At 40.1% G+C, this 17,338-nt stretch overlaps 1 long non-coding RNA gene across 1 annotated transcript; it reads right to left on the bottom strand.

Annotated features, from left to right (window-relative positions):
- Positions 1-478: 478 nt before the first annotated feature.
- LOC115080696 lies at positions 479-14,440 on the bottom strand. The gene is made up of 5 exons (XR_003853636.1): positions 14,375-14,440; positions 9,382-9,449; positions 5,941-5,976; positions 3,001-3,142; positions 479-834 (listed from the first exon to the last, which is right to left on the bottom strand). It is a non-coding gene; the product is annotated as an uncharacterized LOC115080696 (long non-coding RNA).
- Between the last annotated feature and the right edge of the window lie 2,898 nt (positions 14,441-17,338).

Here is a 17,338-nt window from a genome sequence, read left to right as displayed (position 1 = left end):
CTACACTAATACCGAAACCTCACCTTGAGTTACTAGATGGGCTTCCTATAGAGATATAAATACCTATATAGTGTAAGGGCATCATGGCTAGTCTCTCTCGCTCTCTCACTCTCCAGGAGCTTCAAAACAACTAAAACCAGCATTAAGGGGTTTTTGTATGTGTTAAAGGTGCTTAACACATGCCATAAAACAGTTTGATAAGTGGCTGCTGAACTTAAGCAGAATTTCAGTGGCCATTAGCTGGATAAGTCCTACTTATCTGGCTGAATAATAGGCCCAGAATTAATTATTCTCAGTTATATGTGGATCCTCCTCATCTTTTTGGATTAAAAAATGAAATTTGACTATAGACAGAGCAGCTGAGTTTTGCATTTAATGAAAATTAAAAATACAATTCAAGGGAATAAAGACAATGGTAATTAGCATATAGATTTTCTTTTTTTTGTCTTTTAATATTATTTATTAGACTTTCCAAACATATAGAGAAAAGTTAAAAAAATGTGTCTAATGCATTTTAATAAGCAATCTAATATACCATGGTATTACTGTAAGTTTACATTCTAACAAAAAAAAACAATTCATTGGTTTATGTCCTCAAATTAAGGGGCACATGCTATGGGAAATCAGATAAGAAATAAAAGGAAAAAATAACAATCACAACCAAAGAAAAAAGTTGTAAACCAAGCTATGAAATCATAAAATGTGATATAGTCTTAATTAGCCAAAATGGAAGATTCTGTTTCTTTTAGAAATGGGTAAAAAAATAGCAAATACATTTTTTTAATGCTTTCATAGTGAAACCATCTGAACTGAAATGCAAGCACAGCATGGCATCTGTAATTTAAAAAAAAGAAGAAGAAATAGTTTAATATTATTGCCCATGAAATTTCTCCTTGCCTATGTTTTATCATTTTAAAATCAACTCATACTTTTTCTGCTTATATAGACTATAAAAGCAACAAAATTATAGTAAAATTAATTTCTAGAATTACAATAAAGAAGCAGTATATATAAATATATAAATGTAAATTGTATATAGAAATCATACTGCTACAGTGACTAAAAATATGTGAAAACAGCCTATACAGGGAATACTTCTGAACAATTTTTATTTGTTATTGTTGTTTATGTTGTTATTGTTATTACTTCTATAATAGTGTAACTAAAAGGATGATAAAAGCCAGTTCATCACTTACTGGAAAAAAAAGCAAGCAACTTTCAAGCCTGTTACACCCATGCCAGGAGGCTGCACGGGATTTTAATCAGCACTGGCTTAATAGAAAACAACCCGCTAAAGACTTTAATGATCTAATAACTTGTTGCCAGACTAAAGACAGTGAATACCAGGAGTTAGACAGTTCTAAATCCTAAAGATATTTCTATAATAAATTGGAACCCTGAAAAAGTCCATGAATCTTTCAATGCAGAATACATATAAAGTCTTTATCTTGTGTTGTTTCTTTATATTCTTGAGTCAGGAAAATACCCTTATACTTTGCATTGATAATAAAAACACTTTAATATAATATACAATATATTGTAAGTAAACAAAATAAAAGAACATGAAATAAAGTCTTACAAAACTTCTGGACTGATGTAATAAAACCTGCATTAAATCAGAGTGAAATTTTACTGTAGGTTTTACTTAACATGTACATTAAAAACAAGAGTCCCCATGGGATGCTGGGATGCAGTAAGCTAATGGGATGTAAATCAAATAGGAATAACAAGAAAGCATGCTAAAATGTCTGTTAACTTCAGCTAAACAATAACGGGTAGATTTTCAAAGGGGTACGCGCGTAGGATACTCGCTTACCCCCCAAAAACCTATCCCAAACCCCCCCTGCGCGCGCCGAGCCTATTTTGCATAGGCTCAGTGGTGCACGCAAGCCCCGGGATGCGCGTAAGTCCCGGGGCTTGCATGGAGGGGCGTGTTGGGGGCATGTCGGGGGTGTGCCGGGAATGACGCGGCATTTCGGGGGCGTGTCGCGAGTGACACGGCATTTAGGGGTTGGTGCCGCGGGCGTGGTTTCGGCCCAGGGGCGTTCCGGGGGCATGGCCGCGGCCTTCGGACCAGACCCCGGGACCGGAACATGGAGCGGGGCAGCCGGCCGGTGCGCGCAAAGTTACGCCTGCTGGAAGCAGGCGTAACTTTGCCGACAAAGATAGGGGGGGGTTTAGATAGGGCCAGGGGGGGTGGGTTAGGTAGGGGAAGGGAAGGGAAGGTGCGGGGGGAGGGGGGTGGAAGGAAAATTCCCTCTGAGGCCACTCCGATTTCGGAGCGGCCTCGGAGGGAACAGAGGCAGGCTGCGCGGCTCGGTGCGCGCAGGCTGCCGATTTTGGGCAGCTTTGCATGCGCCGACCCCGGATTTTAATGGATACGCGCGGCTACGCGCGTATCTATTAAAATCCCGCGTACTCGCGATTAATTTATAAAATCCGGCCCTAAGGGATAGATTTAAAAAAATACGCACGGGCATCCATGTGCGCGTGCTACCCGGCGCGTACACATGTACGCCCGATTTTATAACATGTGCACTCCCAGAGTGCCCCTTTAGTAAAGCCCCAGGACTTAGATGTGTCCTGGGGCTTTATGTACGCCGCCGGGCCTTTATAAAATAGGCCCTGCACGCGTAACCCACCCACGTGCATAAATCCTATGAAAATCCGGCCCTATGCACTTTGGTGCTGTGCATCCAACTTTGGCATCCTGTTCAGCTGCAGATGTCCCCTCCAAGAGTTTATCCTTTAAACTATCTGTATGTTCCTGCCTCGGAGAGTTTATGCTTTGATTTTACTTGCTATTCATTATCAAAATGGCCTTGGATGCAAGAATTCGCCTTATGAAATAAGCACTTACAGGTAGCTGAACAAAGTGTAAGCTCCCTGGGATGGGCATTTATAGTTAAATAGTACGTCAAAGCTTATCCACTGCTATGTCAGTTGCACTGGGATTATATGTCCATTTAATATGGAGATTTTTAAACATTTTGTACATACCTTTATAATGTTAACCAAATAAAGCAGTAAAATTCACAGGTATGAAGAAAGGGAAAAAAGATGGACGCTGTACAGGTGGAGGCGGTGGTGGTTGTGCTGGATAAAATGGCGGCATAATAATTCGAAAGCGTCTTTCACCTGACTGTAAGTAGAGTTGTAAGATATGTCCGTAAGCAACAGGTCTTACACACAGTAACATAGTAATGACAGCAGAAAAGGACAAAATGGTTCATCCAGTCTGCCTAGCAAGCTTCTCAAGTTAATATCTGCCCTGCCATGCAGGTCGCCCCCATGTTTATCTTAAGGTTAGTAACTGTCGCGCTGTGCAGTTATCCTCAAGCCATATGATAAGGGTAGCAATATTCACAATCAAAACAAAGCAACTGTCAAACCAATAACAAAATTACTGCTAGCAACATTTTTATGGGATCAGCAGCCTTCTTGAAAATTTAGACAGTGCCGCTTGACATGCTTTGGTTTCGGACTTGGCTATAGAAGCAGTCCTGTGCTTTTACCCTTATGTCTGTGTATCAGGACCAAGGATTGTTAAAGTCGGGGGCCTGCATTGGTTGTCGTCTGAATCCAACTCACCTTTTCTCTCCTGCCATCGATTGAGAGAATGATGTTCACAAAGAACACAGTAAATAGGAGGATGCTGATAAAATAATTGTTTTGCACACTTTAACAGTTGGTTCCCTCAGGAGCACCATCTCAGAATTATTTTGCTTAACGCATATCATGATGGGAATGACTCTCACTCTTAAGCCAAGGTATGTTGACTTTTTCACTCTCTCAAGTTTACTGCTAGTGTTCTTCTTAATGCTTGCGTTCTGCGAAAGAGTACTTTTTCCTGGAGCTCATAATGTGTAATATTGAGGTGTGTTTGGAAGTTCTTTTTAACTAAACTGCTGGTGCCTAAGATATTTGGTGCTTTTCCTGAATCTATTTTCTTCATTATCCTGATCTCTGGTTGCATCTCTTGGTACTTAATGATCTTTTTGTCATCATATAAAATAAAGTTTAGTCAATTAGTATTGATATTAAATTAGGAATGTGGTTCTTATATTTTTCTCCTTTACCAAGTTTTTCTGGCATCAGGCTTTCTAAGTTATGGGAATAATGCTGCTGTGCTATTCCTATGCTCCATTTTGAGACTTCACTGTACTACCTTTTGGTGCAACTTGAAGTCTGATCCATTTCAGTGCAGAATAAAAGTAGTCCAGGCCCTTACTAGACACCCTGGTAAACAGCTGACTGGATCTGCCAAACGTTTAGGAGGTAATCTTCAAAGGAGTTACATGCGTAAATGTAACATACTATCGTAGCTATTTTCAAAAGCCATTTACTCAAGTAAAGTGTACTTAAGTGAGTAAATCCTATGAACAATTCAATGGCATATATTGTAGTAATTCTCAAAGGTCCACTTAAACAAGTAAAGTGCATTTACTCGAGTAAAACCCAGTTTTACTCGAGTAAATGCTTTTTAAAATCAGGCCCTTAGAGTCAAACGAAAATTCCGTTCAGCACTTTCATTTGATTTGGAGGTATTTGACATTTAACCTTCTATCAAGCTGAAAATTTTGTTGTATTTTTAAAAACCTCAAAAATTAAGAGGGTGAAAATAACTGACAACTAAATCTATTTCTCTGAAAATTATTGTATTATTATTATTGCATTGGCTTTAAAAAAATATGATACCATTACTAAAGAATACTTTTTCTTTAAAAGTGAGGATCTGACCAGTTTGTCTGAATTAAATTGGTCTCCCTCGTCCCCTCCCAGTATGTGTTTTTATGTAATCATATAAGATCACACACTGATGGAGCATAAGATGATAACTATTCAGCCCATGCAATTTTTCCAGGCTCCACTAGGCAATCATGGTTTAATAGGTATGGCCTGGGCAGGGTGGGGTCTAGAGGCTGGGGAAATCTAGACAAATGGACAGGGTTGGGAAGGGAAAGGATGGGCTTGTGCTGCACATTTAAAAACATAGAGGCAGCGGAGGATAGAGGTGGGGAGCAGGACTGGTGGGTCTCACACGACTATGTCTTTTTTTTTAGATTTTGGAGGGGGGAGTGCTTTTGGACTGTCCGGGCCTCTTTAACATACAGTCTCAGGAGCGTCAGGATATGCAATCGCGTCCCAGTGCTCCCTGGGAAAGTTAGCTCCAGCTCCAGCTCCAGAGTCGTAGCTAACTTTCATGAAAATAACACAATTGAATTCATGCACAAATGTAATCTGCTTGAATCTCCTGTTTGTGCTTCCCTTTTTCTCTGTAGTGCAGCAACAAAGATATGCAAACTGAAGCAGCAGGACTAGCTCACTATCTTAATCTACTATTGTAGCCAATGAGCCATGGTGTCTGAGTCTATCTTGCTTCAGACTGGAGATATTTCCCGCTGTGCCACGGCTGTAAACAAATCTCAGCTGTTCTCATTTTACTAACCATGACAGAGTCCTTTTAGTTCTGACCTCTCTTGAATGCTTTTTATTTAAAAAAAAAAGTAACTACTTCAGTGGATTTATCAGTAGTTGGAAATAAAGTCCCCAACCCTGAATTAATTCAGTTTTAGGGAATCCATTGACTATTTATGAATAGTTCTAGAAGGTTTAATGTTGATGTCAATGCAAGTTGATGCATAAATTCTGGATAAGATGCATCAGCTGATAAAATATACAAAACAAATATTTGTTATTGATATCCTGAAAACCAGATTAGATGGGTTGGTGCCAACAACCAGGTTGAGAACCACTGGGTAACACAACCTATGGAGTCCTCATTTCTTTGTTCTTAGTATACTGTGGTCTTAAGTCTTTAGTGCTGCTCTATTTCTATTCCTGGAGCATAGCTCTGTATTGTAGCTCCTCACTTGTTAAAGCTTATAAATTTAGATTTTCAACATTGTACATGAATTCAGAAGCATAGAGAGTACTCACCGAACTCCTGACCTCACGATTACGCTCTTCTGTAGCCTGCAGTGTTTCCAGGGGATCCAAAAAAGCAGAAAATATACTTTCACACAGAATAAGAGATATCACTCACTTTGCACTAAGGTTCATGTAGTCACATAATACAATATTTGCTTTGACTTATTACTTAGGGGGTCATTTTTCAAGGTGTTATCGCGGGAGATAAATTCACAAATCAGGCTAACAGCTGTTAACATGATTTGCAAATTCATAATTTTATATTCAGGGGGCAGAGTATATGTAAAGTTATCATTTGCCACAGTGTTAGCATGGCTAATAGCTACAACACTTTCATTACAGGGATATCATGGTCCATGATATATATATATATGAGAGAGAGAGAGAGAGAGAGAGAGAGAGAGAGAGAGAGAGAGAGAGAGAGAGAGAGAGAGACTTGCTATAGTACCTATGCCCTAGACAGGTATTTGTATCCCTATCGGAGGGCCACCTAGTAACTCGAGGTGGGGATTAGGTATGAGCGTAGGGGGTTGGGGGCCACTTTCACATTCAACATGAGACATACAGAAAGAACAGTGGTCTCTAGTGAAGATTTGATGGCCGTCGGAGTGAGGAAACTCACTCCAAGAAGAGATTTGGGCAACATTCTCTCAACCTAGCTTGTTGTTGCCCAGGTAGAGTGTCCATCAAGCTAGGTTGAGAGAACGTTGCCCAAATCTCTTCTTGGAGTGAGTGTCCTCACTCCGACGGCCAGCAAATCTTCACTAGAGACCACTGTTCTTTCTGTATGTCTCATGTTGAATGTGAAAGTGGCCCCCAACCCCCTACGCTCATACCTAATCCCCACCTCGAGTTACTAGGTGGCCCTCCGATAGGGATACAAATACCTGTCTAGGGCATAGGTACTATAGCAAGTCTCTCTCTCTCTCTCTCTCTCTCTCTCTCTCTCTCTCTCTCTCTCTCTCTCTCTCTCTCTCTCTCTCTCTCTCTCTCTCTCTCTCTCTTGTGTACTGCAAAGATTCATTGGTTGTTTTATCACGATGTTTTCGCCATTTGCGGAAATGGATTCGCAAATCGCGAACACATCGTGATTTGCGAAAACATCGCGTGATGCGATGTTTCCCTGCTGCACGAAAAATGCCTTATTTGCATGGGACACGCCCCCTCATGCGATACTGGAAAATGAGGCCCTTAGTTGCTAATCAATGTAACTATTGCAGAGTGGTAGTTTGTGTTTCTTTTTTTTTTTTTATGAAAATAGAATTAATATTTTGGGAAGGTAAACTTTTTGGAATATTCACATTGAGTTCACATAGAAATGTGAAAACTTCCAGGGAGTTGGGCCCCACATATGGAAAAGACTCTTGCATAGTACATAAATTAACTAAGATGAATTAGCAAGCAAACATTAGCTATGAGTGCATTAAGGTCCCATGAGTAAGGCTGGGTCTTGAACTGATCACACTGGGGTCAACATGTAAAAGAATTACATAACTAAAGGGGTCATTTTCAAAAGGGATCGCACGTGAAAAGGGACTTTTTGCGTGCAATACCTAGATCGGGGCGGGTTCTGGGTGGCGTCCACACCTGAAGGAGGAGTCGGGGGCGGCACCAGGGCAGGCGCTGCAAAGACATCGTTGATGGCGAAAAGGTAAGGGCCCTTTTCACCACCAGTTTCGCACCCAATAGCACCACCTTTTAAAATTTATTTATTTTTAGTTTTTCTATACCGATTTTCCTGCATAAAATGCATATCAAACCGGTTTACAATAAAACTGAATAAGCAGGAAGTGAAATTTCTTAGTCTAATACATTTAAACATCTGTAACGAAATAATTTTTTTTTTTTTTTTATAAAAACAATGCAAAAAATATAAACAACATTAATAAAGATTAAATTGTTAACCAAAACATATACATACAGTTATGATATAAGGAGCACAAAGGTTAGCACGAAGGGGAGCACAAAGGGGAAAACCCCTTTGTCGCACCCCTTCGTCGTGCGACGCCCGGCGTGCGACGCCTGGTGTAATAGCGCCGTTAATCGGGTTGCCGCTGGCTGGTCATCATGACGTCGGGGGGGGGGGGGCGGGTCTTCAGATCGCTGGTTTTCCCTTTCTCATATTTCTCTTCAGTTTTTCAATTTTTTTGTTGTTTTTTTCTCTCAAAGTGATTTTTTCTTGAAGTGCCCGTTGGTAGTGGGCTGCCCCTCTCCATCCGTGCCTGGTGGAATAGGCACAATGGCGCTATTGGGTGAGAAAGCCGGCAGCGATTGCACCGTGGAGGAGCGATCGCTGCCGGCTTTCGCAGGCCCCCCCCCTGTTATTGCCAGATTTTCCAAGGCCTAAATTAGCCTTTTAACCTCATAAATCTAAGTGGATAAGAATTCCCATCCTCTCTCCCCACCCTCCCTTCATTCCGGCTATAATCTGAGTCCACACAAAATTGCTAGGTGAACAGCTTTGGATGGACAGAATAGGAACTGGGCTGGGATGCATTCTGGATAAGTTTTGGAATTTAACGATATTAAATACTAACTGGAGCATTTTGTCCTCCTAAGTGCCGCCGCACAAAAGGCTGGCCTAAATCTAACCACACAACTTTTGTTTGATCAGATTAATTTATTTATTCAATTTTACCTTCCACTAAATCACATAGATTTGCATTCTAGCAGAGTAGTCAGCTGCAGCTGTAGTCAGTGAGTTGTGACTGAATATCTGGAAAATTAACTTTACTTTTCAGCAGCAATTTTAAAGTCTAGTAGCCATTGTGTTAAGTTATGCCTGAAAAGTGAATATGACACTCTTAAATATTTGCAAATTATGAGTTGAAATATGTTTTATTAGAATTTTTGGAATGGCATTCTTATATCCAATCTTAGAAATTGACTGTTTTTATGATGGGTGTGAGAAGAAAGAGGAACCAGGAATAAGAAATGATTTATTTATCCATATTTAATTTTTCGGCTTTTGAAAAACATCAAAGTGAATTACAATTATAAGCCATTTTGGGACAGGGAAATACCTACAGCACCTGAATGTAATCTGCTTTGAAGTGGCCTTCTAGTCACAAAAAGTGAAATATAAATGAAAATTATATAACATTTTCATAAAACATCATATACTGAGTACATGTTTCCCTGCTAACACCTTAACAATGTGTTGCATAATCATCCCAATAGATAGAGAAAATATGGTGGATGCATTTTGGTTTCTTTGCGAAATTCCTCAAACAACTGATTGACTATCTCCTGATATTCACATTACAGCACTTTTTCTCATGCTATAAAATAGATACTTTGGGAGAGCTCCGTGGACTATTCAGCTCTGTCCTACAGACATTTATTCCTGTGCATAATGTTTGGTATTCCTTCAAATTCCACAGAATTTGTCTGTTGTGACACTATACTACACAATGCTTATATTTTACACAATAAAGAATATACTGTTACCTGTTCACCAATGGTCAAAGCCAGGAGGTACAAAAACACAATTATAACTCTCATCATCCTGTTTTATACTGGAAAGAAAAAAATAATCAGGCCAGTATTAATTTTTTGCCTAAAAGATTTCAATTTTAATTCAAATGTTCCCCTTATTATTATTTTTACAATATTGTAATATGACTGACCAAATGATCCCGTCAAGATATACAGAATGAATATTCATGGTTAAAGGTCCATTATATAATTACATTTTTTAAAATTACTTTTTAAACCATTGTTCCTTTTCCCTCATTGAAGTTTACATGCAGCCCAGGTGCGATAAACATACCGGTTGGCCATTTATCACGGAGGTGAGAGCATGCATACTGCTTAAGTACTAGATACTGCTCTCCCTCCACCTCCCCCCCCCCCCCAAAAAAAAAAAGAAAATTGGATAGCACAATATGATTCTGTATAGATGAAAGGTATAATATAATTCCAAACTGTTGTTCAATAATGACTCTCTTCCTAATCTTTGTATTTCCTCCACCCCTCTTCAGACTTGTGGCTGTGGTTACCTGCTGGACACCCTTGGGTGCTTTGGTCAATAGAATCCTTCAGCCAGTCAGTACATGTCATTGCTGGAGGGAACTCCCTTATTCTGAGTAATGCTTCTCTGTAGCTCAAGGTCCTGAATAGTGTGAAATGCAGAATCCATAGCTGGGGATGGAGACTGAGTCTCCTGCCTGGCACTTCATAGAATTAGAACTGGCTCACTAGTCTGGCCTTGAACATCTTTCAAATACCATATTACAGTCTCATCAAACTGAACTTGCTGAAACTGCTGGGAGGGCTGGGAAAGTGGGAGGCAGGGAACATTGAGACCCACAATCTAATTAATATGTTTGCCCAAGACGTTTTAGACAGTCTAGTATAGGATCTGCACATCCCCCTCAAAAGCATTTAGATTCGGCAGGAAAACAGATAGTCTTACTGATGTTGCTAGAAAATGAATGAATATTGAGATGTGATCATTGAAACTCATTTACTTATTGATATGAATACAGTAGTACATATTAGTGCAAATAACTAAGTTCTAATAAGAAGCTACCAATGCATTTCCTTTTCTTTATTTTGTTTAAAGTATTTAATAAAAATAACTCATTTGCAAAAGAAACAGGTGACACTCAGGCAGATCTTTCATTGATGTTATAGATTTCAGGATTTAAGAACTTGGACATTCAGAAGCCCTGCTTTGATTCCTTCATTCATTGGTGACTATGTCCAAGTTTTCTAACTTCCTTGTGTTCTCTTTGCCAGGGATATTGCAAGCATGTGAATTATCTGATATCCAATGTTCCAACACTTGCCAAAATTATAGAAAAGGCAGTATTATTACAGTTAAATGATTTTTTTCAGGAACATGGGGTAGACATTCAAAGGTGGCCCATGTAAGTAACTTAGGGGGTCATTCTCTAACGCTAGCGTGCGATAGCTAGCTCGGGGCGGAGTCGGCCCCGGAAGAGGAGGAGTCGGGGCGGCATTGGGGCTGATGCTGTGGACACATCGTTGGCGGCGAAAGGTAAGATTCCTTATCGCTGCCAGTTTCGCGCCGAATAACTACACCTTTTATGGTGTAGTTTTTCAGCACGAAAGCCGGCAGCAATCGCAGGACCGCCCCCCGCTTTGCCCCCCCCCCCCTTTACCACCAGATTCTCTAAGGTCTGCGACCTTAGAGAATCCTGGCCTTAGCCGGGTAGAACTTATCCAGCGAAATTACAATTTATATTCAGCAGCATGGTGAAGATGCAGAATATATGCATTATATATACTTACATAGCTGGATAAATCTACCCATCTAAGTTTAGACCTGCTCTATGGGGCATCTAAACTTACATGTATAACTATGAGGCTAACTCCAAATATCAGTAGTTAGCCATTTAAGTTATATGGATAGCTCGCTCTGCCCCTGATCTGCCCAGTACATGCCTACTTTTTGTGTGTGTAACTTTTATCCATATAAGGAACTTGTACAACTAAGTGGTGGCCACTGAACATAGACACATATTCACCGGCCGCTACTTAGCCGCATAAGCCTTAGTATTAAAGTATTAAGGTTATTATTTTTAATATTATGTTATTATATTATCATTTTCTCATTAGTATCATTACAACATTATATGATAGTGTATTTCTAATGTTTCTAATGTTTCACTTTTTTTTTTTTTTTGTTGTTTCCGCATGTTCATTATACCCTTGTTTCATTGTATCCGCCATCCGGCGACAGTTCAGTTTCATGTAAACCGATGCGATATGTATCCTATACAGGAACATCGGTATATAAAAGTTAAAAAATAAATAAATAAATAAACAAGTCCCGCTTACCTGGCTAAATAGCACTGAATGCGCTTTAAATATGATATTTTAGATAAAATTCAATTTGGGATCCAACAGGCACCCAATACTGAATTTTTATTGCTAGCTCTATTGGATATTGTATTGTGTAGTTTAAAAGGTGGTGGACCAGGGGTTTTAGTTCAACTGAATGTAAATGTTGTATTTAATATGGTTTGCCAAAAGACACTTGTAGCCCATTTGAATAATATTGGGATAAATGGCGTAGTCTTGAAATGGTTTTAGATCTTTTTTGCAGGCGAGGACATGACAGGTATGGCAAGATGATCAAGGTTCATCCTGGCGAAACCTTGTATTGAGAGAACCTCAGGGGTCAGCCTTGTCCTGTTTTGTTCAATATATTTTTATTTCCATTAGGTCAGAAATTTCAGGAACTTGGGTTAGTATATTTTATTTATGCAGATGATATTCAAATATTCATACCATTTTTAGGGAGAAAATTGTATGATTGTAACGAAGAACTGGTTAGCCATTAATGGCTTATCATTGAATATAGAAAAACAAAGTTGCTAAGAATTTCAGGGAGAAAATTGTATGACTGTAACGAAGAACTGGTTAGCCATTAATGGCTTATCATTGAATATAGAAAAACAAAGTTGCTAGGAGTTTCAGGGAGAGAATTGTATGATTGTAACGAAGAACTGGTTAGCCATTAATGGCTTATGATTGAATATAGAAAAACAAAGTTGCTAGGAGTTGGTGAATTCTCTGCTGATGTGCTGGAAAAAACAATAAATATAATGAGGACGTGATTACAGGTGTTATCTGAAATATGTAGCTTAGGGGTAATGGTAGATTCACAATTGATCCTAAAAGCACAGGTGTGCCATGTGGCAAAGGTAGCATTGTTTAAGCTGAAAACACTTAAGCTGCTGAGAGTTATGATTCCAACACATTTATTTCCTTCTGCCTTGCAATCCCTAGTGACTGTTGGAGCATTTGGATTACTGTGTCAGCCTATGCAATGGGCCTCCAGAGGTCCTGTTGCAGGGTGTTGCAGTTGATAAAGCACAAGGCAGCATGAGCGTTGTTTGGGTTTGGAAAAAAGAGATCACATTACTGAGGCACTGGAAGAGTTGTATTGGCTTCCGGTAAGATGGAGATTTAAATTTAGGCTTTCTGGTTCTAACTCATAGATTGCTTCATTCTGAAAATGAGTGCTAGGTGCACCAGAGATTGCAATGCTATTTGCCTGGAAGTGTTTTGTACTCTTGCAATAAGAAATTGCTTAGTATACCGGCAGCTGCACAGGCTTTTAAACATGAGGTGACAAGGTCTTGTGCATTTTCATATGCAGTACCCATGCTATGGAATACTTTGACTATTGAGTTGTGAGAAGAGAAAGATATTAAAAGCTTTAGGAAAGGATTAAAAACCTAGAGGTGGATATTCAAAAGCCATTTAGATGTATAACTGAAAAGAGATCCATCTAAATGGCTATCTGACTATATTGAAAGCTGTATGTGGCTAAATTCTAGTCGCATAACGAGTTGCACGGCTAGAATTTAGTCGCATAAGTCGGGGTATTCCGGGGAGCACAGTTAGCCGCATTAGTTACATGGTTAACTCTGATATTCGGAGTTAGCTGCTTAAACTAAGTGGCTAACTCTGGTCGGGCTGTAGGGCTGTCCTAAAGTTATACTGATAGACATAACCGGCCAACTTTAAGATAGCCAGGCATGTTCAGCGTTGCAACCAAACTGATGAATATATCCTACTAGTAAGTTGGATATGTTTTTCCGGCTAACTAGCCAGGCTGCACAGCAGCTGAAAATGGACCTCCCTTATTTTTTATTGAAGCTTTTACAACATGCGTATTGATTATTTTAGGTGAATAATAAGTAAGTTGTTTATGTTTTAATCTGTATTTATTAACCAATTTGTCTACTGTAAGGAGTTTGTGTATTTATTTGATGATGATATTTTCTGATTTTAAAATATGTAATCCGCATGGTACAGTTTTTGGAAATATAGCAGAATATATGATTTTAAATAAATAAATCTGTACTATGTACACTATCGCATACACACAATGAACCTTGATCAAGTTGAATATTGTGTTTAAAGGAGATAGCAGGACACCAGGTAATACAATCTTTATTGGTAACTACAGAATGGATTTTATTTTATTAAGGGTGATTACCTTTTTTTTTTTCTTTTTTGCATTTTGAGTTTATAGCTCTGTTAATCCTCTGGTTATCTTTTCTGCCTAGTTTGAGGCATTATATTCTTTAATAGCCCCGAATGAAAAGTACAAACATTCACAAAGTAACCCAAAAAATGTTCCAAATTGTTATATATATATATATATATATTATGCTAGACATTGCTGGCTACTTTAATATATTTAGTTGGATATTGCTGATTTTTAAATTCAATCTGCTTAGTACCTTTCATGAAAAAACATGGAGAATCAAGAGGAATAAATAAATAAACAAACAAACCCTAACTGGATGAAATTCAGAGGTGTTAAAAAACTGTGCAGATGGTGAATACTTCTATGGTACAGTGCTAAATTTACTTTAGGACATTTTCTTTAAATAGCAAATATATGAATATAAGACACAAAAATGAAACATCTTAAGAATGCACTGTGCTAGCTTACCTGTCTCCAGCTGTGAGTGATTCTGTGTCCAAGAGGAGCTGTGATGATGATGTTTAAATGCAAATCACTTACTATTTATATAGTTTGCTTCAATGTGTAAGACTTATTAATATTGCTACAATCATTCAGTTATCTGCACTGTAGGTGTGGCTTAATGGCTCCAAAATGAGAAGCTCTATGTGCTTAGCCAAACATAAGACTTTAATCAGAACAAATCCCACTTAAACCAATACCTATTAAGAGATAAATACACTGTAAAGGAAATGATAGGAAGCTGTCACACCACTCAAATGGAATGTACTGATAATTCACCGTGCATAGCTTAAAGCTACTAAAAGTTATTTTCAACCTTTTGGGGAAAATTTTAAAAGCCCTACACACGTAAATCCAACTGGCAGGCACAACCTTCAAAATAAAGGTTAGGGGGGGTTTAGGTAGGGCTGGATGGCGGGTTAGGTAGGGGAAGGGAGGGGAAGGTGGGGGGGGGGGGGGGGGCGCAGAAGGAAAGTTCCCTCCGTGGCCGCTCCAAGTTTGGAGCGGCCTCGGAGGGAACTGGGAAAGCCATCGGGGCTCCCCTAGGGCTTGGCGCGCACGCAAGGTGAACAAGTGTGCAATCCCTTGTGCACATCAACCCCGGATTTTATAACATGCACGCGCGCATGTTATAAAATCGGGCATAGATTTGGGGGTTGCGTGCACAAATCTACGCCCGCGCATAGGTATTAAAATGCGGCCCTTTATTTTTAAAACATTTATATATAACAGACAAGATGTAATAAGCAACTTTCTAGCAGAGACAAAGTTACTGGAACTATTAGGCCACTACTTCTTGTTAATTAGATATTAACCCCACTGAATTGCTAAAAAGAAAAAAAAAAGGCAGAGGGTAAATTGCTGTCTTGTATGGTTACTGTTTCTTTGAGTTTGGGTTTATTCATATCTAGTCTTAAACTGGCAGTAGTCCACCCTAATTTGAAAAAGACAGGTGCAGTCTGCCAGCAAGTTTACCTTTCGGGGGGGGGGGGGGGTAATTTTTCCAAAGTTTTCAGCCTGCAAAATTGGAAGTTATCTGGCGGATTTTAAAAGCAATATGCACGTCAAAGCCAGGGGATACACAAGTGACTCAGCCAGCCCAGTGCGTGCCGCACGGATTTTTAAAAACCTGCATAAGTGCACACATATCTCTTGGTTCTCGCATAAATCCAAAAGTTAAAAAGGGGCGTTGGTGTGATCTGGGCGGGGCACTGGTGGGGAATGGGTAGGGAGAGTTTGTAATATGAAATCTGCGTGTAAGTATTTGGCACTTGCCAGGGTCCCCTACTGCGTAACTTTACTTCTGCCACAGACAGCATGTAAGTAATAAAATAAAAACTAGGCTAGTCAGCAGGGTTTTGAGGGTCAGGGCTAATAGGGTAAAAGGGAAGCTAGTTAGCTGGGGGTTTAGGAAGTCCTCTCCTTTACTAGGGCGAACTGGCCCAATTTATAACAGGTGCACATATACTCGCATGTATATGTGTATGTTATAAAATTGCTGCGTCCACGTGTGCGAGCCGGCAAAAGAGCGCACATGTGCACACGTGCATGGGTCTTAAAATTCATCTTGTGTAAATACCATGGTACATGCAGAAATACTATTTTGTAAATGCCTGAAGTAGGCACCTACCAGCAATGTCGCACATAAATGTAACCCCTCACCCTCCAAAAAAATTGGGCAGTTTAGGGACATTCTAGGGCAGGGTTCAGTATTTCATTCACAAGTTAGTGTTTTGTAAGACATATATGTGCATGCATTTCCAAACTTATACAAATGATTTACATCTGCTAATTGAGTCACGGAAATTAAATCACAGTTGTCTTTTGTCTGCAGTTTTTGGATGGGAGGTCTGAGTTAAATGGTGGGATTGGGAAATTCAAAAGATCCTGAGTTGTAGTGATGGAAAAGGAGATCAAGCAGGGTCCATGATATTATAACAGGAGAATATGGGCAGACTAGAAGGACCTTATAGCAAGGCTTCCCAAAGCTATTGTGATCACCCCCTAACCAGTCAGGACTTCGGGATATCTATGATACGCGTCCTGGCCATGGTAGGCCCACACCTGGGCCTACTCACCCCAGGAATCCAGCTGCCAGCTCTGGTTCACCTTTGCTTGTGGCGGTAGGCAGCTGCCTCCGTCCCCGAGCGCCTGCAGCCACTTCTGCTGCTTCTGACTCCTGCACAGTTCCTCCCTGCACCCGGCGGGTCTCCCCGTGTGGGCTGCGGAGTGCCACCACCACCCTGCTTCCTCTGGGCCATGGCTTAGGAGCACGCGCGACTCGTGCATTCTTAAAGGGGCCGCAGCAGGAAAGTAGTCCGCAGCCCCAGATGATGGCATCACTGGGTCTCTGTATAAAAGGCAGGGCCCAGCCATTTGTTCTCTGTCTTGGCAACAGGTCTCCACAATTGCATGTATGCTAGTTGCTTGTTCCTGGCTCCTTTTCCTGTCATCATTCCTGTTTCCTGTTCCTGTCTGACAGAGGAGCTCAATTTACAGCTAAATTCTGGAAAGTCTTGTGTAAGAACTTTGACATCACACTTGACTTCACCTCGGCGTACCATCCTCAGTCAAATGGCCAAACTGAGAGAATGAATAGAACCCTCAAACAGTTCCTTCGCACCTATCTTGGTTCACGACAGAATGACTGGGCTGAACTGTTGCCCTGGGCTGAATTTGCCATCAATTCACATCCAACAATATCTACTGGATCTACACCTTTTGAAGTGGTCTACGGACAAGAACCCTTACCACATTTACAACTTCCACTTTCTGTGTCTTCCCCGGTAGCTCAATCTACTGCCATAGATATACAGCAGCTCTGGAGAAAGACTAAAGAGATGCTCCAAAAAGCAGGACAAAGAGCAAAGAAAGGCTATGATGCTCACCATAGCAAGGCTCCTGAATTCCAGCCTGGTGATAAAGTCTGGC

Source organism: Rhinatrema bivittatum, chromosome 1, assembly GCF_901001135.1.
Source record: "Rhinatrema bivittatum chromosome 1, aRhiBiv1.1, whole genome shotgun sequence".
In the NCBI taxonomy this organism is placed as follows: Eukaryota; Metazoa; Chordata; class Amphibia; order Gymnophiona; family Rhinatrematidae; genus Rhinatrema; species Rhinatrema bivittatum.
Note: the sequence above shows the minus strand (reverse complement) of the source record. Positions and strands in the feature narration are given on the sequence as shown.